Below are 23,645 nucleotides of genomic sequence, written 5' to 3' on the forward strand. Positions count from 1 at the left end.
GTACAGTTGATAATAGATGTTCTACACCTGGGCTTAAAGCTATTGCAGTCAGAGCCTGAGAATTTCCTTCAAAACCTAATAAGGACCGTGGTGCAAGGAAACCTTGGGGGCTGAGAGCAGCACAGGATGCATAAAAGCACCTCAAGGGGACCTGATTCACTAGGGGCCCCAGGACAGGACCATGCAAGAGTATGTCACAGATGCTAAGGATTTCCATTTGCCCCTGGTGAGGAGGAACTGTGCACAATGATTGCAATCCCTCCATTGAGGCTTGCTGTATGCACTTGGGCTGAAAAGCTAATTATTTATAGATCTTATTTAAAAATTGTATCTGTTATTCCTCAATACCCTGGGTGTTTTTTAAAAAATTTTTTTCCATAAAAATTTCAGTTAAAAAACTTTGTGAGCTCATGTAGGAGGACATCCTTATGCTCAGGAGATGGATGCTGAAATATTTAGAGCTGAAATGTCAGACATCTGCAGATTACTTTTAAATCACACACAAACATAGAGAAAGCAACTATGATCACTGTTTTCGAACTATAGCTTTTTTCTTCAAAAATTTTTATAGAAATTTTTAATAGAAATCTTATATTAAAAAGTTGGAGAAAAAACCATACTTGATATTGGTACAGACAGATATCTGGACTAAGTATGCCTCATTTGTCAATTTTCATCAAGATGTGGCTGCCCACGGTGATCAAGCCAAATTGGCAACAACCCATATAGAACATTACCCCACAAATGCTTATTTCTGTTTGTTCTATCCATTCATTCAACAAATGTTTGTTGAGTGCTTACTCTATGATGGACACAATTCTAGGTTCTGGCTAGATAGCTGGGTGGCAGTGGGGAGATATGGTCCCTTTCACCTATGTACATGTGTTAACTACTATTTAACAAGAATAACTTCCAGAGAAAATCTTTTGGAATGTATAGATTTATTTTTAAGAATGTTTGTCTTTAAAAAAAAAAGTTCCTTAAATGACTTAAGTTTCACTGGAAGAGCATTTGTAAAACATACTTTAGTTCTCTTTTTGTGGTTTTCTGACTCCTATAATTTAGGATTTTGCCCTGGGGAGACGGAAAGACCAAACATTACAGTCCTGTAGTTATCAGAGGCAGGGAAATAGGAAGAGTCTTTAGTTCAGTTTTGTAAATGAGAAGGTGTACAGACATTAGGCTTGGTAATTATTTTAACCAGAATAATGGGATAAGTAATCTGAGAGTAAGTAGGAACCTGTTCAGACTTCCTATCAAACTTACAAAAAACAACCCCATGCCCTCTGTGCTGACTGTTTATAGCCACATTTGTGGCGTCCCGGGCAGGCTCTTCTGGACTAGGTCATCTTCAGATACTTGTGGCTGTTTTATCACTTACTTCTGAAGAGCAGCAACCCAGAAAACTTTACCCCTGCCCGTTTTTAGCCTGCTGTAATGTCACCATCAAAGGACAAAGAGTGCCCTTCTAAATGATGTCTTTAATTTGCCAGATTTCATATCCCAGAGAACCTTCTAAAGGTGCATCCTATCCTCCGCACTGCCATTAATACACTATTCCTGTAGTGGGCCAGAAGCAGACTACCCCCTACCATGAACTAGAGAGGTTTTTATAGAAGCATATAGGAATTCATGATTGCTATGTTGGGTTTATATATTTTGTTTGCAAAATAATGGGTTTTAGGTTAAATTGAGGCAGGTATGCAAATATTCTGGTGAAGTCCGTGCCACCTCCCTCCCTAACAGTAAACTGTGAAAGAGTTTGATGATAGTTGTCACCAGCATCAATAATTGTAACAAGGGTCTTGAATATCAATCAAAGGAAAGACAAGCCTTTTGATAGCATTAATCAGAGCTGGCTTCCTCCTGCAAATCATGCCAAAGCTCTTGGACTGCTGCCTGTTCCCATTGTTTTCTGTCTGGTGGTTTGGATGCAGATCCTTTCCCCCTTCCCCAATGTGGCCATAATGAAATTGGGGAATTAACTCAGAGCAGAGTTGTTCTAGTTTGGATGTGAAGGTAAACACAAATGGAGAAAGTTCAAATTATTAAGAAGAACAAACAGCCCTTGTTACTAAACATTAGCTGGCAAATGCAATAGACACGTACAATGGGCAGATATCACGGATGATTTCCCATACTGGCCAAAACGAACGATGGTCACAGGCTACAATGCCTGTGTATAATGTCTCCAGAAAGAGATTTTAGGTGTTTCCATTTGCAGCAGCCACACCAGTATACCTAGTCTCAAGATTTTGAATAATACTTTGCTATCACTAATACAAAGAGATTAGGAGAAACCTATGTGCTTGGATTTCTTCAATTATCATCCTGAATTGAGCAATTCTATGCAACTTTAGAGATGCTGTGGGGACTGATCGAATCTTTTTGCTTCACTTTATTGTTGGATAGGCTTCCTTTCAGATATGCAACCTATACGGGTCTATTTATTTATTTTAGATTCCACTTGGACCAATTACAAATGACAGCCAAGAGCATGGCTAGGAAATTTAAACGCTTCAAGAGTAGAATTTTCTGAAACAATACATGGCTTTAAACAATGCTTGAATTCAGGTAATGACAGAATTTTATGTGATGAGGAGAAAATGGAACAATAGGGATAACTTTTCAAAGGATCACACATCAGTGAAAGAAGATGGGTTAGAATAGAAAAATCTGCCTACTCAGTTGGAACCTTCATTCCAACTCCCTCTGTCAAAGTGCTGCTTCCCCTGGATCCCTTCAAAGGAGGTAGTAAAAAGAGTCCATGAACCCAAGAAGCAAGAGCAAAGTCTTTTACCCCCTCTCACACACACATCAAGTATATTATATATAAAATGTTCTAGCATTATGTACCTTTCCATGGGATTAAAGCCATTGAAACAGGAACAAAATCCATGTACTATAAGCACATGTAAGCACATTTATATACCTACACAAAGCCAAAATAAATGGCTGAGAAATGAGAGATTCAACCAACTGGCTGATTTGTCTAAATGCTGTCAAACAGTCATTTTGATTAATATTTTTTTCACTGAATTGACTGATATTTTTTAGTGACTAGAATGAATTGCAACATTGCATAGACATCTCATACATGGAATTGCTATAGCTCCTTGGAAAATTAATTGGTCAGCTTCTGCCATAATGGATAACAACTTATGTTACAGATATCTCACATAAACAAATTATTATCCTTTATAATGTAAGCAGACTAATTAATTTTCCAGGGATCTCTAAGTCCTGGGAACTATTATTAACTAGTGGTAAATGAAAATGTGTTTGAATTTCAAGTGTTTGAGTTTCTTATGCCTTTTACTTCATAATAAGGGGTCTCTTTTCTCTATGTGCTAATAAATAATTGCCTTTGAGACAGAGTATAAATTGGAAACTTCCTCATGACTGTGCTTATTTTTTTCTGCACTAACATAAGGCAGTCTTCAGATAACACACACACACACACACACACACACACACACACACACACACTGGATAGATTTTGGAAAGGATAATCATATCATTATGAGAAAAATGTTGCCCCCAAATTATATTTACCTTAATTTGAAAAAGACAAGAAAAGTATAGGAGAAAACTTAAGAAGAGATAGAAATGGTTCATTGGGTTTATAATCCATAATGGTCAAAATATGTAATCTTTCCAAGAAATTGTAGGTTAAAAAATTAATGTGACTCATATATTAATATTCATGCTTTCTCTTAGTGGGCCTCCTGTCTCAAGGCCCACATGGCTCCATCCTGACAGAGTTTCTTCTATTGTCCTGTTTGGGCAATCAGTGACTCAATGTCTTTGTTTCTCTGATGAGGTTCTATTTTCTGAATGGCAAGTTTAGACTTTAAATCTTCCACCTGAATTATTACAAGAGAGATTTGGTAATTAAGTTCTAACAAGATTTAAATGATATTAAAAACAGTCAGTTAAAAGGAAACACAGCCTTGGGCTTTGTTGTAAATTTGTATAATTATTTTTAGTCCTCTAGAGGATGCATAATTATGTTTCTGTATTTATAAAAATACTGCCTCTGAGGCACCAAAATGAATTTTATAGTATGCTGATTTGCATATTAATGTTGCTCTTTGTATGTCAAAATTTCTTTGGTTGAAAAAAAAAAAGATTTTTCTAGGAAATTTTCAAAGTAACCACAAGGAGTATAAAGTCTTTTGATCTGTAAATCTGGCAAAACCAGTGCTCGGAGAGAAAGTTTGATAGTTCAAGGAAAAAAAAAACTTAGAAAGCAGACATCTAAGACTAAACCTCAAGTTTAATTTGCTCTTCACTTGGAAAGGGGTGGAGGGGCATAGCCAGGAAGAATACCCAGTAATGTTTATTGAGTACTTATTATTTGCTAAGTGAGTTATAGTCACTTCACATGTTACATGCAACGATCATATGAGATAGATACTTTTCCTTTCATTTCCTCATTTCAAAGATCAGGAAAGTAAGGTCCAGAGATTAAGTTAATAGCTCAAGGACACACACCTGGCATTTTAACCTTAGGCAGTCTGATGCTAGGGCTTTAACCATTAACACTGTTATTTTCTGGACAGAAACATAAGGAAGCACTAAGGCCCTCTTTATGTTCTGAAAGAGAAAACATTTTCCTGGAGACACACAAATGCTGCCTTTGCCTCCTGATGCTGGGTTAACGTGCATTGTTGGAAACACCACACAACTCAGGGGTGTGTGCCCATTTTTCCCTGCAAGTGTTTTCATATCTGTTTTTGTAAAATGAGGAGCAAGTGTATGAAGAGCAAGTTCTCTCCCTGCTCTGGATTTTAAGCTCCTCCAGAGTAGGAATGGTGTTCTTTGTTTCCTTCTCTCCTTTTCCCTGCACTTAGGATTCAGAGTTAGAGTCATTAAAATGAAAACAGGAAGTGAGTCTCTCTTAGTCTATTCAGGCTACTGTAATAAAAATAGCATAGACTGGGAGGCTTAAACAGCAAACATTTATTTCTTTGGAGCATAGACTGGGAGGCTTAAGCAACAAACATTTATTTCATAGTTCTGGAGGCTGAAAATCCGAGATCAAGGTGCCAGCAGATTCTGTGTCTGGTGAGAGCCAGCTTCCCGGTTCATAGATGGCCATCTTCTCGATGAGTCCTCACAAGGTGGAAGGGGTCAGGGAGCTCTCTGGGATCTCTTTTAAAAGGGCATGGATCTCATTCATGAGGCCTCCACCCTTATGACCTAATGACCTCCCAAAGGCCCCCCCTGCCTCCAAATATCATCACATTGGGAATTAAGCTTCAACATATGAATTTTGGGAGACACAAACTTTAGTGTGAGCAGAGTCTCAGGAAACATCTGAGGTCTTTCTTCTATCATAGTTTTTTTTTATTGTGGTAAAATATATATAACATATAATTTACTATTTTAGCTATATTTAAGCATACTAGTCAGTGTCATTAAGCACTTTCACATTGTTGTGCTACCATCCTACCAACCATCTCCACAACTTTTTCATCTTCCCAAACCAAAACTCCATATCTGTTAAAATAACAACTCCTCATGCCCCCCTCCTTCAGCCTCTAGCAGTCACCATTTGCTTTCTGTCTCTCTTTGAGTACTCTAAGTACCTCACATAAGTGAATGGTTAGTTTTAAATTGAAGGTTTCCTGACTTGTTAATTTTAGCCACTCTGACTGGTGTAGGTGGTATCTCATCTTGGTTGATTTGTATTTCCCTGATGCTGAATGATGTGGAGCATTTTTTCATGTGTTTGTTGGCCTGTTGTATCTTTGGAGAAATGTCTGTTCATGTCTTCTGCCCATTTCTTGACTGGATTCTTTTTTTTTGGGTGTTGAGTTTGATAAGTTCTTAATAGTTCTTGGATAAACTAGCCCTTTATCTGATAAGACATTTGCAAATATCTTCTCTCATTCCGTAGGTTGCCTTTTAGTTTTGTTGATTGTTTCCTTTGCTGTGCAAAAGCTTTTTATCTTGATGAAGTCCCAGAAGTTCATTTTTGCTTTTGTTTCCCTTGCCTTTGGAGACGTATCTAGCAAGAAGTTGGTGAGGATGCAGAGAAAGGGGAACCCTCTTACACTGTTGGTGGGAATGCAAACTGGTAGAGCCACTCTGGAAAACAGTATGGAGGTTCCTCAAAAAGTTAAAAATAGGGCTACCCTATGACCCAGCAATTGCACTACTAGGTATTAACCCCAAAGATACAAATGTAGTGATCCAAAGGGGCACCTACACCCCAATTTTCATAGCAGCAATGTCCACAGTAGTCAAACTGTGGAAAGAACTGAGATGTCCATCAACAGATGAATGAATAAAGAAGATGTGGTAGATAGATAGATAGATAGATAGATAGATAGATAGATAGATAGACAGACAGTTATACACAATGGAATATTACTCAGCCATCAGAAAGGATGAATACTTACCATTTACATTGAGGTGGATGGAACTGGAGGGTATTATGCTGAGCAAAATAAGTCAAAAAGAGAAAGACAATTATCATATGGTTTCACTCATATGTGTAATATAAGAAACAGGGCAGAGGATCATAGGATAAGGGAGGGAAAATGGAATGGAAGTCATCAGAGAGGGATAAAAAACAATGAGAGACCCTTAACTATAGGAAACAAACTGAGGGTTGCTGGAGGGGAGTGGGGGAGGGGGGTGGAGTAACTGGGTGATAGGCATTAAGGAGGGCATGTGATGTGATGACCACTGGCTGTTATATGCAACTGATAAATTATTGAACACTATATTTGAAACTAGCAATGTATTATATATTGGCTAATTGAATTTGAATTTAAAAAAAAGAAAAAAATTGAAGGTAATTTTTCCTTGTGATAAAATCTGGACTACTTTAATGCAGAAGACTTAAGCTGCTGGTCTCTTAAATTGTGCTCAGACCATGAATAAGAGGTAGCTAGAACTGGGAAAGGTCAGAAGGGTCTGAGGGGTATGGATGAGACATAGCCTACATTGTAGGAAAGAGTACCATTGTTTGGTCTTGGTTGAGGCAGACCCCATAGCATGCGGGGGCCATGGGTGAGCTCCGCGGCTCTTCTGAATGATTCTTTGTGGAAAAGATGATCAGTGCTTCAGGGTTCCATGACTGCAGTGTTCTCTAGAATTGACATACTTGAAGAGAGACATGTTTTAGCAATGGATAAAGGGAAGGGTTATGTTCACCTAACATGGACCTTGGGTCATGGTTTATACATGTACTAAGGTAACTCTGGGTGAAATTTTATCTAACAATTTAAAAAATTATTTGAAGAGGAAAATATAGAAAGAAATGGGAATCAGCATGGTGATATTCCACAGGCACTAGGCTATAGAGTGTTATCTAGAACCCATTAACTTGGACTCTGGGGAAGATACAGAAATTGGGTATAGCCAATAAGAAAAATGTTAGCGTATAATACTTTCAACCCCTTCAAGTTTGCTTTATAGGAAATTTTACCTTTTGATTGGAAGCTATTAACATTTTCTAGATGCAAGAAAATACATTTTATAATGAAAGAATTACAAGCAGTAGAGCAGTCTATTTTGGGCAGAGGTTTCTCCTATAATTGTACTCATCTATCTACTTCTAAGGTTGTGTTAGGAAGTAGGAAGGCTTTTGCTCAGATCCTTAATTTGCCACTTACTCATTACCTATATGACCTTAGGAAAGTTACTCAGTCAGAGTCTCAGTAATGTGCTCTATAAAAAATAGTATTAATAACATTTACTTCAGGGTAGTGAGGATTATATGAATGTATTAGGTAAAGCACCTAAAATAGCTGCTTAATGAATGTTAACATCCCTTTTTCTTCTTTCCCAGAGCCCTTTGTGAAGAGCTGTGTCTATTGCAAACCCATTTCTTAACCTAGTTTTAATTGTATTTTTCACCCCACAACATATACATGGGAGGAAACAGAAGTCTGGGGTTAGACAGAATGGCCTGGTTTGGCTTAATTACACTGTCCCCAAGTGTGAATTCCTGAGGACCTACTGCTAGGGTCACCAGCTGTCCCAGTTTGCCCAGCACTGAAGGGTCTTCCAGGATAAGAGACTGCAGCACTAAACTTGACGAACTGGTCACCCCACAGACTATATCTATGTCAGAGACGTAGTCTTCGTTGCTTTTCTAAAGATAAATACCCATGGACTCCCATGCTTCTTTTCTTGTTGGGGAGGTAAAAAGTGATTATTTGTACCAGAATAAACAAGGGAGGCCTATTCCAACTGGCAGGGAGAGAGAGAATGGACCTCAAACAAAATTGTTGCCTGAACATTCCATTGAGGTGCCAAACATGTTATCTGGGGGTGTTTTACATATGGAAATCATCTTCGTCATTACTTTTTTGGCCATAGAAGGGTAGCAAAGAATGAAAGATTTCTTAATCTAAATTTTCTATACTATTTGAATGACTTTCTTCTTTATATAAAATCAAAATTTTGTTGTTAAAATGGATAGGATTCTAATCATTAGGGAAATGGAAATCAGTACTACAAAGAGATACTCATTAGGATGGCTGCTATAAAAAACTCAGAAAAGAGCAAGTGTTGGTAAGGAGGTGTAGAAATTGGAACCCTTGTGCACCGTTGGTAGGGATGTAAAATGGTTCAGCCACTGTGGGAAACAAAGAATTACCATATAGTTCAGCAATTCCACTTCTGAGTATATGACCAAAATTCAAAGCAGGGTCTTGAAGAGATATTTCCACACCTACATTCCTAGCAGCATTTATCACATTAGCTAAAATGTGGAAGCAACCCAGGGTCCATCGACAGATGAATGGAGAAGCAAAATGTAGCATATATTCAGCGGAGTATTATTTAGCCTTAGAAAGGAAAGACATTCTGACATATGCTATAGCATGGGTGAACCTTGAGGACATTGTGCTGAGTGAAATAAGTCAGTCACAAAAAGGACAAATACTATGTGATTCCACTTGTATGAGGTCCTTGGAGTAATCAAAGTCATAGAGATGGAAAGTAGCATGGTGGTTGCCAGGCGCTGGGGAGAGGGAGGTGGGGGAGTGGGGAGTTGTTGTTTAATGGGCAGAGTTTCTATTTTACCAGATGAAAAGAGTTGTGGTGATGTTGCACAGCTTTGTGAATGTATTTAATGCCACCAAACTGTGTGCTTAAAGATGGTTAGAATGGCAAATTTTATGTTATGTATATTTTGCCACAATAAAGACAGGAACAAAATAGAGAGGACCATTATATTACTGAGAAGTTTCTATTGCCTGTGCTGCCTCCTCTAGTTCTAGACAGTGACCTCCTTTTGTTCACTACCTTTTCTCATATTACAAATGAGGACATTAGGTACAAAAGGGTCCATTTTGTGCCATTGGAGTCATAGCCAGGAAAATAATTTCACTGGACTGGTGACTTCTTAAAGATATTGGAGGAACTGAGGAATTGCTTAGAAACACTAGGCCTCTTTGTAAATTAGAAAACTCTCTGAGAGCCAAGAGTGAAGAGTTTTTTTATAGCTCATCTTTAAATTTAATTTCCATTTGCTGGGTTCATTTCCTCTTCAGCCAGGCCAGTACTGGTAAGGCTGGATAAAGGGGGAGAGCAGGGATGAAGGGTAGCTATGATTTCCTAAGCACTTCATGCCAGTGATTCAGGGAACTGCACTTGTGCTCTCCTGCACCAAAGCAATGCAGATGCGAGTGCACGTGTTCACTTGAAGAACAAAAAGCAAACCGGAAGTAGATGATTTCAGCAAATTCTCAGCCGTCAATATTTAAACAGTTCCTCTTTATATATACCCAACTGGGGGCCCCGATGTTGAACCAGCAGCCTATATCATTTGCTGATTTGAAAGATTTGTGTAAAGACAATTCAAATCATCAACAATACAGATTAAGATACGTAAAGTGCTGTCGGGATGGCTTTGATTTTTCAGAAATACATTACCAAGAAATTGCTGTCCTGAGTTTAATCAATAACAGCAATACATGTGAATGCTACTATACCCCCTTATTAAAACCACTGAACTGGCCTGGGAAACCAATCTATTTCCAACCACCCGGTGTTAGGAAAGCCTTTCCCAGCCCCAAGTATGTCTCTGTCAAGCCAGCATGATGCTCCATATGCCCCAGGACTATCTCTATTCTGAAGTGCCATCTTGGAGTAACAGATCATTGGTGTCCTAGGTTTGGGTGATGCATCGCCCTGATGTGTCAGAACAACAGCTGGCTCAGTTTCTCTATGCTGGGAGCCCAGCAACAGCTGACTGCTATGATGGATTACCTGCGTGGTGCAGCCTATCGCTGTAATACATCAAGACACAGCACTGATTTGAAGGTGAATTAGTCAAAAGATGGAGTTCTGCAAGCTCCAAACCCAGGAAAAGGAATCCTATTTAATTATAGAATGAAAGACAAAGTAGCTGGCATGAGGCTTAGTGAATGTCAGATGCTGGGCTATTTCTAAGATATAATTCACATTAAGTATGCAGCATTACCAGATGAGGTTTGATCATTGCTCTGCTTTCTTGAGGTGTGATTCACATCTTGCATCAGCACACCACCCCCGCCAGAGCAGCTGGACTGCAGTTGGGACATACTTTTTCCATGTGCCTTTGTAGAGACTTTCTAAATCCAGCCCTACTATAAACAACCAGACTCCTGTCCTAAGTTCAAATATTCTTTCCATATCTTTCTCTTCCCTTGTACCCCTTTGGTCCAAATCCATACAGAACAGAATGAAACTATGAAATTATAGTCTGTGCCACTCTGCGTCATGTGAGGTGGTTGACGTTCATTCACTCAGTTACTCATTTAACAAGTATTGATCAAGCATTGAACTTATTAAGGTGTTTCAATTGCATGTAATTTTTAAAAATCTGAAGTGGTTACAAAGTAAAGAGATTAATTAGTTCAGATAATGAGATGTCCAGATGAGGTAGCTCCAGGGTGGAATAATACAGTGGTTCAGTGATAGCACCCAAGGTCCAGGTTCTTTCCATCTTTATGTTCTGCCGTCCGGCTTTTGTCTGTAAGGCTTTTACCTTCATGGTTGCAGTACCAGCCATCACACATAGATATAATAACATTGATCCAAGCAAGAGACAAAAGAAGAGGCATTCTCCCACGTTCTTAACAGTGAGGAAAGCTTTTTCAGAAGTCCATCAGACTTCCCTTCCAGTCTCACTGGCCAGAATTGTGTCCTTTTACTGTGTGAGAACCATCACTGGAAAGGAAGAATGAGACCACCATGAATGGCAGGTTAGAGCCTGTCTTCCCTGAAAGATGTGGCTATTTGGCGAGAGTGAATAAAATTGAGGTTTGAGAAACAAAGAAGAGGGTGGGCATTTGCTGTTTGGAGGGCAATTCTAGCTCTGAAGGCAAGGTGAAGCCTTTCTTAAGATCCTTGAGAGGGCTAGTTGTGGTAGACAGAGTGATGCATTACCCAGATCTCCCTTCAGGAATAAAAACAAACAAAACAAAAACCCCACAAAACCCAAAACCTATTCTACCAGCTTCTGGACAGTCCCAAATGTCAACTCTCTGCAGAAGAAAACGGTCTTTCTCAAGATCATGCTCTTTCCAGGATTAACCTGCATCCAATCAACGTGAGGGTAGAAAGGCCTGGGCCCCTGGTTCTGCTTGGGACAACTCTGAAGGGCATTCCCAGGTTCAGGGCTCGCTGTGTAAGACTTCCTGGTGCCTGCATTTTGGCTCAGTGTCTGCTGCCCAGTCCTGCCTCCTCCCATTCACATGTGTTGATCGCAAGAACATCTTGCCTGCTTATCTCCGTCTCAGAGTCTGCTTCCTGGAAAGCCTGCAGCACAGGGTTTCTGACTTGAACAGTCCCTTCAAACTCTGTGATATGGAACCACCCAGAGATGTGGCCATTCTTCCATGCCAGACAGTAATTTGGAGTATTGTAAATAGGTAGCTGAGTCCTGGACCCAGTGAAGATTCTAATCTGCTATGAAGACTCTCCTTAGCCCCCAGTAATAGCCATTTCTTACTCTAGCTTCCTGGGGAAGTATAAAATGTGGGAACTCATTAGAGCTTAGAGATTGGTCAGAATGATAGCTGTATTTCTGTTGTTGTCATGAGCAGAAGTGGATCAACAAATAGCTTATTGTCCATGTGGCATGTCACGAAAGTATTGATCGAGCATTGAACTCAAAGCAGGACCCACGGACCTGCAGCATTGACGTCACTGGGGAGTTCGTCAGAAGTGCTGAATCCAGGCTATACCACTGAATCCACTGAATCCGAATCTGTTTTTTAACAGGTGAGTCCCAGGCATCCTGGGAAAGCTGATCCTCATAGTAACTAGGCTGATCCTTAGTTAGCATGTGCTCCCGGTTTTTATTATTATGGTCATTAGTCTTGGGTTTGGATACTTTAAAAATATTACGGAGGCTCTCAGGGGGTACCATATCATTTACTACACTTTGATTAGAATTAGGTTATGTTATTACAAGCAACATAAGATTCTTGTACACCCACTCTGTGCATTTTGTCAGACTTTTCTCCACTTCAGGAGCATCAAAAGCCACTTGACCATCTGATGGGTAAGGAAGGAGCTAGACAAGAGGCCAGAGCACAGAAAAGTGATCTGGGAGGTTCCGAAGTCAAACCACACAGTTTCCCTCAAGGACAGAAAAGCATCTGATACTTCTCATCGGTTAAATCTGGAGGTGTGAACTCCTAACCACAAGCCCCTCTTGTTCCATGAGGGCATTCAGCTTTCTGCTTGTTTGACCACAGAGATCTATTGAAAGAGGCAGATCTTGGGCCAGTGACACCCTGTTTCAGGGAAGGCTTCCAAGGATATTGGGCCTGGGAAAAAGGTGAAGCGACTGTAGTTCAACTCTGTAAGAGAGAGTAAGGTGTCAACACAGAAGCAGAACTGTCCTGTTGCTGCCGGCTGCTTATCAGGATGACAGTGCTGACCACTGGAGTGCGTCACTGGCCTGCCCCACAACGATGATGAAGAGGAGTGCTAGTGCGGGGAGGCCAGGGTGGTGGCCCTGAAAACTTGCCAGACAGAAGCGGGTGCTGGAGGGCTCTGGCGACAGTCTCTAGTGACCTCAGCTGTGGCCAGTGAGGACGTGGCCAGTCACAGGTACCACCAGTACATAGGGCGCTGTGAAGAGCAAGTACATTTCTGGGGCCCTTCGCTTCTTGAGATCCTTGGATCTTGAGGGTCTTGATCCTTGGATCTTTTCTGTATCCTCCGGTGAATGGTAACATCCGTGCTGAGAGTAAGTCACTTTTGTTTTAGTTTCCTCATCTATAAAACAGGGATAACAAACTTCACTCTAAGGTAAAGTTCTCTGGAGGTAAAATATTGGGAAGAAATTTAAAAATTACCATATAAGGTCTTATTTTTCCAGTAGTAGTAAGGATGTTAGCAGGAGGGACAGCAAGAAAGAAGGTTATTATTGGTAAGCTAGGAAGTAGTAACCTTGATCCTTAATAGAGGGACCTCAAACACTGTGGCAGCTGAAGAATATTAGCGAACAGTCAGGAGGCCAGGCACCTTCTGTCTTACCGTTCTACCTTTCATAATGTATCACCTTCACCGGCGTGTCCAAAATGGCCTATTTCCACATCTAGCCTGGGGGAGGAGGGAGGGAAGGACAGGCTCCTCCTTTTTGAGAGCTTCGTCCATTCATTGCATTCATCAGTTCCATTTACATCTCATTGGTCAGAACTAACTCACATGGCCATCTTTACCTGCAAGAGAGGATGGGAAATGTAGTCTTTGTTTCTTCAGGTGGCATGAAAAGATTCTGTCATGTTGAGAGAGAAAGGGAAAGATTAAAATTTCTGTTATGTTAAGAGCAAGGGAAAAGTGATATTGGGGGACAGGGCAGATGCTGCCACACCTGGTACAATTCAAAATAATGAGACCGTATGAGAAACAACCACAGGAAGAAGAAAAGCACATCCTCCTTTACATTCCTGTCTTTCAACAGCTCCTAACTAGAACCCAAATCTGGGGGACAGGCCTCTCTTTCATTCTGAGTCCATACAAATTCCTCGGCAGAATTCATTCCTTTCTGTATTTAGAATGATGGAAAAACCCTAGTCTTCTAACACAATGTTAAGATCAAAGTGAGATTATTTCTAAATGGTAAGAGTAAGAAATTCCCAAGAGACAGGAAAAAATACTCTTGGAACTGAATTGATAGTAAATGAGGGTGGTTGACAATTGGAAAGCAGTTCTACCTCCTCCTCTTTTAACTGCTCTCAGGAGGAGAAAAATGGAAATGAGTATTCCTCTGAGATCATACGTAAGCAGGAAGCAGGCCGCAAGGCCAATAGGCACCATTCTTAGTTACAAGACTTAAAGTTTGAGAATGGTTTGTGGTCCATACAAGAGCTCAAGGTCCTGGTAAGAGGCTCTCTCGGGAGTGGTAAGATGGGGAATCTGCCACCTGCCCACGAGCAAGCAAAGGCTGCAGGATTAACAAGGAGGTCCTAAAGAAGATATTGACAGTTAGCTTTGAGACAGATGTCACTTACATTGCTGTGCACAACGGGAAGAATGATACAAAACAACATGATTAATAACCAGTGGGGTCTGAATCACTAGGGGCCCTTACACACACTTCATAAAGACGAACAAAAGCTTGCGCTGTAAGTAATGCAGATTTAGCCGTGAACGTTCCTTGGTGTGTCCTTAGCCGCAGCAGCACATTGCTTTATTGTTGGAGATTTTACAGGGGAGATGAAGCAGTGGGAGAAACAAAGGAGATACAGAATGAGGCAGATGAATATTTGAGTTTTTATGTTTCGTTCATAAAGACACGGCACATGTGGGTCAAGCATGGAAGTATGCAAAGTAAGGATAAAGACGTGGGGTTATTGTCAGGGTGGGAGAGAAGATGGGAATTATTGAAGCTGTCTCATCCTCTCTGTTTTTAAGGGCACTGTTATGAATACTAAATGGATTTCCATAAGACACCCATAGTTTATTTCCCTCTTCTCATCAGCTTTTATTTTAAAACTCAGGAGACTCATGAAGAATAAATATTACACTAAGGTAAAAAAACAACAACAACACAAGAATCATTGTGGAAACAGAAAACTGTAGGTCACTTGATGAATTTCCAGAGGAAAAGATACAAATAGGTTGTACCTGAGCATTTAATCATACCTCGTGTTGTATTTCTCATCACTGAGAAACTTCGAGCCCTGCATCAGTCCTGCTCCTATGACGATTTAGGGATTTAGTCTCAGCCCTTCCTATCTCTCCGAGGTCCAAGGCACATACAAAATTTATCGTAAACATAAAGATTCTTGGAAGATGGAAGTGGGGTGCTGCTGCCCTTCTTCCACGGAGAGGATAGGCTGATAAAGTAGATGTAAGTGTTCCCAAGGCTTCTCCCTCTCTCTTTACCCCTTTTCCTCCTCCCCTGTTTAAGGGCACTGACTGGTGTCAGACACTTGGGAGAAGGACCTGAAGAAGCTGTTGAGCATATCCTTAGTGTACCCTGTCGCATGGAGGAGACAGACCTGGAAACAGATTACCCCATAATAAGTGATGGGTAGATGGAAGCATACACAGAAAGTTCTGAAGGCAGAAGATGGAGAGAATGGCTGAACTAACTGTCTCTGGGAGTGATATTTGACAGAATTTTAATGTACAAATAGGAGTTTTCTGGGAAACTGGAAAATGAAAGGCCCCTTCTGGGAAGAAGGAAAAAGTGAAAATGTTTAGAGGCTTGAAATAGCAAGATGTATTTAGGGAGCATTGAACCGGTCAGTGTGAACCCACGGAGGACATGACTGGAAGAGAAGTTGAAAGAAAGGGACCTTGATGCTTTGCTAAGGAGTCTGGGTTTGTTTTTGTTTTTGTTTTGTTTTGTTTTCCCATCTTATAGGTGATAGGACTGTGGTGGAGGGAGAAGGTAGGGCTGAGGAGTTCCCTGAGCAGTGGTAGGAAGGGGCTGCTGCCCATTCCCCACCCCTTCCCACGGGAGGTCTTAGCAACCCATAGAAGGAGTGCCTTGAGGACAGAGAGGTGGGACAGTGGCAAACAGCTTGGAGTGCTAGAGAAAGAAGTCCAAACTGGGTACTGCTAGGGGGCCAGTGGCCTGGTGACCAAGAGGGCAGTTGCTATGTACATCATTCAGCATCCAGCAGGAAGTGGAATTCATTCCAGTTGGTTCGGGTGAAGAGACTTATATGAAAGGACTACCTCAGAGGTGTGCTAAGGGATATTGAGGCACTGAGACACTAGCCACAACAGGAACCACAACTTGGGCTGACAAGGCAAAGGAAGATGCCATTGTCAGAGACCAGTGAGGCTACCCAGAGGGGCTGGAGTCATGGAGGGACATAGCGTCTGCCAGAGACATGACCCAGAGGTGTGATGCCCAGGATGGAAGCAGGGGATTAAAACTCCACCTCTCCTCCAGGCCTAGGATTCCCAGCTGGTGCCTCCACTGAACCCAACCAGAGCCAGCTGATAAGAAAGTCCAGGTGATGGAGTTCATAGGGTCAGGAGGACCCTATGAAGAGAGAAAGGCACAGAGTTAGGTAAGGAAGGCAGCTGGGTAGGGACTGGAGGCAAATAGTCAGTTCTTGCTTTATCTGCTCTTTTCCCAAAGACTCTCATGGATGGAGAATTGGATCCCATGGTCATTTTGGCTTTTTTCTTTTGTTGTCAATTAATCCCATACAATATCTGTTTCAAATCTTTTTCTTTGACAGACCCCTTTGAGAATCTGATGAAAACAATAGGACCTCTCCCCAGGAAAGAAAAATCACATATGGATGAAATTTCCATTCAATTTATGTATCCTCTAGAACCTTACTGCTCAAAGGGTGACCTGTACATAGACCAGCAGACTCAGCCTCACCTGGGAGCTTAGAAATGCAACCTCTTGGGCCCCATCCCAAGCCTGAATCAGAATCTGCATTTTAACAACATTCTCAGGAGAGTTATATGCTCATCAAAGTTATAGAAACACTGCTTTGGAAGTCAGTGGAACACAGCTTCAATGTGGCTGGTTGAGTGGATGTGGATACATCAGTTAGGTTGTAGGTTCAGCGGCAAAATAAAAGAAAACCCAAAAAAACAGTAGTTTAAAAAAAGAGGGGTTTTATTTTTCTCATGTAACATGAAATCTAGAGGTAAATCTGTTCAGGGCTGGTTTCATGATTGCCTCACTGTCCATCACGTTCCATGTTCTTTAGTGTGTGGCTGTTGCCCTCTTGGCTGTCAGATGAGTCCTAGACCTCCAGCCATTGTCTTTGCATTCTGGCAAAGGGCAAAAGAGTGAAGTGAGCAAACCACTGAGCCCTTGTCTAGATCATTCCCAGAGCTTCTGCCCGGAAGCTGCTGCCGGCCACTATTTGGTATGGTTGGCTGCCTCTAGCTGCAAGAGAGACTTCAAGGTAGAGTTCTTTTCGAAGCTTCAGGTAAAATAGGGGTTATGTTAGCAGGAAAGGAGAAAATTGTTATTGAGGAGAAAATTATCCAAATCTCTCCTTGGATGTATTAATGAAAATTACTAACTCTGAAAATCCATCATTCCATCTCTTACTACTGATGAGAACCTATTCCATGTATTCTGCTCTTTGGAATCTCTTTGCAAAAATAAGGTGAATTCAGAACTTCTTAGCAGAAGGCAAAATAGAATTATAGAAAAGAGAAGTGGAAGGTAAAATTAGAAACTGATCAATTTGGGCTCTAGTTACTCAGAAATGGTAGTAATTTCTTTAGGTACCAGAACCAAAATATACTTTTGTACTATATAAAGAAATAACTGCCTAAATACACCTAAGAAAACATAGAACATTTCAGATTTCTTAAAGAAATTGTGCCCAGATTTCATTTGTATGAACATTTTGTGTGTTTTTCTGGAAAGAAAGGGCTACAGCTTTCACTATACCTCCTTTAGTTAAAAACCACTGAGTTAGAATTATTATTTGTACATGTATTCAATACATTGTCTTCATTTCCTTAGATAATATATTTTCCAGGATGTTTTTCTTTATTTTTGTTAACATTTTAAAAATCTGTATGGCATGACAAGAACTACTTAAGGGGAAGATAAGATTTCTTTCTGTTCCTGAGTGTGACGCTGTGATATATAGGAACTAAAAGCCCAGCTAGTCTCTCTTTCCTAGTTCCATGTTGGCTTATTTTAACAGGACAAGGTAACATTTGTTGTAAGATGTACGTAACCAAATGTTAACTGTACAGTCTAAGGTGTTCAGCGATAGAGCGGATTCCTTAGTGAGACCAAATTTTTTGTCACTGAAGTGTTTGAGCTATACCTGATATTTAAAAGAAAAATAAGTATTGGTTAAAACAACTTTCACCTTCTATGGAGCGCCTGGGTGGCTCAGTCATTAAGCGTCTGCCTTCAGCTCAGGGCATGATCCCAGCGTTCTGGGATGGAGCCCCCACATCAGGCTCTTCCACTGGAAGCCTGCTTCTTCCTCTCCCACTCCCCCTGCTTGTGTTCCCTCTCTCGCTGGCTGTCTCTATCTCTGTCAAATAAATAAATAAAATCTTAAAAAAAAAAAAAACCTTTCACCTTCTAGAATCTACTTAGTATTTTTATTTATTTTTTATTTTTATATTTTTAAAGATTTTATTTATTCATTTGAGAGAGAGAGCACAAGGGGGGTGGGAGGAGCAGCAGCCAGAGGCAGAGGGAGAAGCAGGCTCCCTGCTGAGCAGGGAGCCCGATGTGGGGCTCGATCCCAGGACCCCAAGATCATGACCTGAGCAGAAGGCAGATGCTTAACCAACTGACCCACCCAGGCGCCCTTAAGATCTACCTTTTAAATCTTCCATCCCTTGTAGTTATCAACTCCATGTACCAGGCCTTTAGAAACTAGTATGTTAAAACTGAACCAACTTGATGGGAGTAACTGTTTCTAGGGCATGTTTTCCAAAGAAGAGCATTGTTTAGAGTGGCACAATTATAAGCCTACTTAGGTGTGTTGTAAAGCTGTTCAAAAAGTAACTCAGCCAGTTTTGTGAATGGAAATGTAGTGTTCAAGTCACATTCGGCTTGAAAAGGTTGTAACAAATACAAATGAATTAGAATTATTATTTACCAGCAAATGACATAGTAATTCCGTATCGAGATTCTCAATGCAGATACTTTGAAAGTTCTCCTAGCCCATTCAGGCTCAGCCATTCTTCTTGAAAAGAATAAAACACTTACTTAGGAAAATTCTCTTTGTAATATTCTTCATGAATTCAGATGGGATTTTCCCAATTAATCTAAATTAGTGATTTTTTACTGGATTCAAGTAGCCAACTTCCCTGTGATCTTGGAGCTGTCTGCTCTGTCAATAGAGGTACAGTATTGTATGAAATATTTGGCTAAAGAGAACTGAATTCTAAGGAGACATGAGACTTGGGTTAATGTTCTGGATTTTGAAAAATAATTTTTTATTGCCTAGTGTCCTCAAAATACTTTCAGTCTTTTATGGGGTTCTGTGTGGGGACATCTGAGAGTGGGTAGGGTCCTAGTCAGAAGGTTTTCCCTCTCTGTGAAGTCAGGGCTCCTGGCAGAACCCAAAGGGATCCTTGAGCTCAAGCTCAGCTGATGGACACTGTCAGAACAGGGCTTTGCATCTGGTACTTAAAAACAGGCCGCAGATTCTCAGCTCTTGGAGCTGGAAAGACCAGCTATGACAATGTCATGAGACTTCAGGCAACAGGTGTGTTCTAAGATTCGTGTGGATTGTTGTCATTCTGTTGTTCTTTTATAAATACTCGATTAGGTGACTGCACCTTGGTTAGTAGGTTCTGTCCATTCATCCAGTCAAGATTCATTCCACACCAGTTATATCATTTTCTCCCTGCTTGAGACTGGTAGGAGGAAGAGAGGATACAAAGAGAAAGGGGAACCCTCTTACACTGTTGGTGGGAATACAAACTGGTGTAGCCACTCTGGAAAACAGTATGGAGGTTCCTCAAAAAGGTAAAAATAGAGCTACCCTATGACCTAGCAATTGCACTACTAGGTATTTACCCCAAACATACAAATGTAGTGATCTGGAGAGGCACCTGCACCCCAATGTTTATAGCAACAATGTCCACAAGAGCCAAACTAGAGAAAGAGCCCAGATGTCCATCAAAAGATGAATGGATAAAGAAGATGTGGTCCATATATACAATGGAATGTTACTTAGCCATCAGAAAGAATGAAATCTTGCCATTTGCAATGACGTGAATGGAACTAGAGGGTATTATCCTAAGCAAAATAAGTCAGTCAGAGAAAGACAAATATATGATTTCACTCATATGTAAAATTTAAGAAACAAAACAGATGAACATAGGGGAAGGGAGGGAAAAATAAAATGAGATGAAAACAGGGAGACAAACCATGGGAGAGTCTTAACTGTAGGAAACGAACAGAGGGTTGCTGGAGGGGAGGCAGATGGAGGGATGGGGTAACTGGGTCATGAGCATTAAGGAGGGCACTTGATGTAATGAGCACTGGAAGTTGTATGCAACTGATGAATCACTAAACTCCACCTCTGAAACTAATAATACACTATATGTTAATTAAATTGAATTTTAAATAAAAAAAAAACAAGAAAAAAGAGAATGGTTCTTGACTTATTTGGTCATAGTAGGAGGTGTATGCCAAATGCTAAAGATTTTGCAGATCTGCGAAGTGTTTCTCTACCCTCCTTACAGAACAACTCCAATGCTGACTACATAAATGCAAAACTAAGATTTTGATTCAGCTTTCTGGTTTGTAGATATGTTGAAAAGAAAGATATAGCCAATATTTCACCCTCCTTAGTAACAGCTAGTTCTAAAGAACCTATACCAAATATTTACCAGGGTATCTTTTCTGATCTAAGTGGGTTGTCAGCACCAAGTTTGTGCAGCCCATGTATGTCTACAGTATCAATGCTTATTTCAACTGTGTTTGGACAGACGATTACAATTTTTGAGAGCTATACTATTTTGCTTCTATAAAAGTCACTTCTTGTATTGACTAAACATGCTCACTTCCACTTCATTTCCACAAGTATGTGCTCATCAGGATTATTAATACTTGTGTGATATTACATTCTTCCCCTTACTTTTGGGAAGCAGCTCTTCTAGCAACAGGGTCTGCCATGTTATATGCTATTCAGACTTTCAGGCTTGATCCTTCCTGTTTCCAAGGCGTCTGTGGTGTTATTGGCATGTTAATTATTACAGCAAATGATAAAATGTGCAAAATGGTACCCCCCTTCTTAATGACATAAATAAATGAAGCAATTAATTTTACACAATAAAAACAAGCAATACAATAACTTACAAATTTGGAGTTTCTTCATTATTACATCAAATTGCAAAATGGAAACATGTAATTTCAAAAGGCTCATAAGTAAAAATGGAAACACAGCTGATGCCGCGTCAGCTTGTGGGCTGCAAAATAATGTGGGGCTTGCACAGTGTGGAACAGTCAACATCTTTTAGATACATCAGGCCACATATTCAGAAACTGCAGATCTTCCTAGAACTGAGCCATCCCAATGATGCAAGTCATTTGTCCACTGTAATGAAAAGCAAAACAAAAAAACTTTTTCCCTGTTTTCCTTCATATGTTCGTTTGGCATTCCAGCAGCTAGTTTGCTAAGGACCCTTATCTCCATTTATCTGCAGTTGCAGAAGCTGGAAGCCTATGATTGATCTTGTAACTTCAATATCTAGAGAGAGATAAGTAGGGAAGCAAATTTCCCGGGAGAGCTGACAACAGTTTTTAAAATGAAATGTGTATACACCAAACCTGACATCCTCTATTGCCCACCATCTCTGAAACCGTCAGTTTCAGGGCTGACATTTGGTTCTGTGTGTTTGTTTTGGTGAGTGAGAAAGTAACACATATTTTCTTTGACATCTTGTGCAATTTTACAAGTATTTAGGGCACACTCCCTCCTTTGCATGGAGAATGTATTTGCACAGTTGTCAGAATGACGGACAGCGGAGTGAGTGACAGCACGGAGCGTTGATCTTTGCTTGTTATTACATACAATAGCCTGGTAGGAATGGTGATGTGTTGGTGAGACAAACTGTGTCCCATTCTGGAACATATTAAGTTTGTCTCCAGGACACACATGACTTCGCTAGGGTGTCGAACCTCATTCATAATAGATGCTAATCTTTTCAGGGCTGACTGATGACAGCACTTCCTGCCCTTCACGGAATTAGAGCTGGGTTTTATCAAAGGACTCAAACTGCCTGCTAATTAGACTAATTCCCTTCATCATGAATTATTTATTTCCATTGGTAACCGATCACTGTGACATTAATGGGTTCTGCTCAACTTGGTTTCAAACTAATACACACTAGGAGTTAAATGTTTAAAAATTCCTGATACTTCACTCCAGGTCAAGTGTATCTTTGGCTAGTATTTGACAGATTTGATGAAGTCTCCTTGGTTGTGTTTTAGTTACAAATAAAATGGGACAAGTTTCCAGATTTGTTTTGGATAGGAAACCAAATCCATTTCTTTCTCTGCGCAGGTGTCTCCTGACTTAGCTAGAATGGTGCATCTTATTCTAGGCTGTGCTATCTGTGGTGCATGGTATTTTATCAAGGTCAAACCACCATGGAAAAGTGCCGGTGAGTCTCTTTAGGATAATAATATTTCAAAGTTGAACTAGACAGAATGTCAGCTAGTAAAGTTGAAGTGATGCTTAATTCAGTTATTGATATCTGTTGATAAAAATCAGAGTGCAGGATCTTGTTTACCTATCCATAAAATGCAGAATACACTTAAAAAAAATAGAATGTATAGGTCTAGCCCTGTGGTGCGGTTATTTAACATCTGAGGTTGTGTAGATCACTGTGTCTTAAGGTCCAATCCAGACACCACCTGTATCTGAAAGTGTTTGCTAAACTGCTAAAATGCACCACGTAAAAGGCCTGTTAGTTAGAATCTCTGAGAATGAGATCTTAGAATTTGCATTATTAACATAAGCACCCCATACTATTTTTAAGCAGTGTGAGGATAGTTGACATCAGCATCCCCAAAACCCTATAAATAATCGATACTCTTAGAAATACTGAATCATCTCATCAGATAGGGGACAAGACACCACCCTACAAGGTTAGGATTAGCCTCTGGAATTGCCTTCTGCAACAATTTCATCACACATGAAACGTACATCATTTCTACTTACTGACAAGGCAGACCATCAGTTAGGTCTGTGAATGATAGAGGTAAATGTTGAGACATCACACTTTCGCTCAGAGAACACACATGAAGAAGGTGTCAAGTGGAGGCATAAACAGTCACCATTCACCAAGATAGCAGGTATCAGGTGGGAAGGCGTGCCGTGTGTGCACATCGAGGCATGTATTTGTGCTAGGTAATTTAGCTATTAAATATTGAATTTCGGAAAGTGGTCAAAGAAAAAGTAAAAAATAGGCATACAGTATAATGAGTCGTAAGTAGAGATGAGGTGACAACACCGAACAACGGCATTTTGTAGACCACAATGCAGTGAAACAAAACCACAAGTAACAGCTTCTGTTAAAAGCAGCTGCAGTTCCAGGGGTGCCTGGGTGGCTCAGTTGGTTAAGCGTCTGCCTTCAGCTCAGGTCAAGATCTCAGGGTCCTGGGATCGAGCCCAGCATTGGGTTCCCTGCCCAGTGGGAAGCCTGCTTTTCCCTCTCCCTCCGCCACTACCTGTGCTTATGCGCTCTTTTGC

The sequence above is a fragment of the Ursus arctos genome, unplaced genomic scaffold (genome assembly GCF_023065955.2).
Source record: "Ursus arctos isolate Adak ecotype North America unplaced genomic scaffold, UrsArc2.0 scaffold_1, whole genome shotgun sequence".
Lineage (NCBI taxonomy): Eukaryota > Metazoa > Chordata > Mammalia > Carnivora > Ursidae > Ursus > Ursus arctos.